A 1,023-nucleotide genomic window follows, 5' to 3' on the forward strand; every position below is an offset into this window, starting at 1 on the left:
CCAGATTGAATCAGGTTGGGAAGCAGGAGTGGCATCCACTTCCTAAACTAGATACCTTTGAAAACTCTATAAACAATATAAATGTACAGAAATGATATTAGTTGTAGAACAGAGTTTCAGACTTTTGCGCAAGGGTTGCTATGAGTCTTATTTGACTTGATGACACCTAACCACTGCTAAATGAGACTAGTGTTGTTATATCTGGAGGAACATTCTTCCACTTTGTACATTACTCTGTGTCAATGTGCGGTATGAAATAACCTGGGTTTGCTGTGATGCTGAACATTGTGCTATTGGGGTATCAAATACCATAATGGTTTCCCAATGGTGACAGTGTTTGGTGGTGCTCGCAGTTGTAAAACAGGTTTGGAAGCAGGAGTGGCATCCACTTCCTAAGACACATGCCTCTGGAAACTCTATGAACTTGGAGAAACAATGATAGCCGTGAAAAGGCATTAGGTCTTTTGTTCACCAAAGAACACATTGAAATATTCACCGACTACATGAGAAGATGCTCACTGTTCCCAGAGATATAACTCAAAACCACAATGAGATACTGTTTCACTCCCATTAGAATGACTAAGAAACAAAACACAATGGAAAAATAACATTTTTCTGGACGTTGCAAAGATATCTAATGAAAAAAAATGCATACATAGATAAAAGTTTTCATTGCTAACATAACCATGGACAGGTTGGTACTGGATTTCCTTCAAAGTGTGGTCCAGAGTTGGACCTTAAGTTCAAGGACTTGGCAGCACAGACTCATTTTCTATTAATCTGTGTTTTTGTTTACTACTTAAAATATTACAAATACTTTTCCAGTGTTCTTTTTACAGCTGCCTTCACATCATTGTTCTTTAGACTGTAGATGAGGGGATTCAGCATGGGAGTGATCACACTGTACTGCAGGGAGGCAAGCAAATCAAGGGAAGAACCAGAGGTGGGCATGAGATAGCGAACCAAACCTGAACCAAAGAACAGAAATACTGCAATGAGGTGAGAGGAACAGGTGTTGAAGGC

The sequence above is a fragment of the Elephantulus edwardii genome, unplaced genomic scaffold (genome assembly GCF_000299155.1).
Source record: "Elephantulus edwardii isolate Elephantulus edwardi_28Jun2011 unplaced genomic scaffold, EleEdw1.0 scaffold00065, whole genome shotgun sequence".
Taxonomy (NCBI): domain Eukaryota; kingdom Metazoa; phylum Chordata; class Mammalia; order Macroscelidea; family Macroscelididae; genus Elephantulus; species Elephantulus edwardii.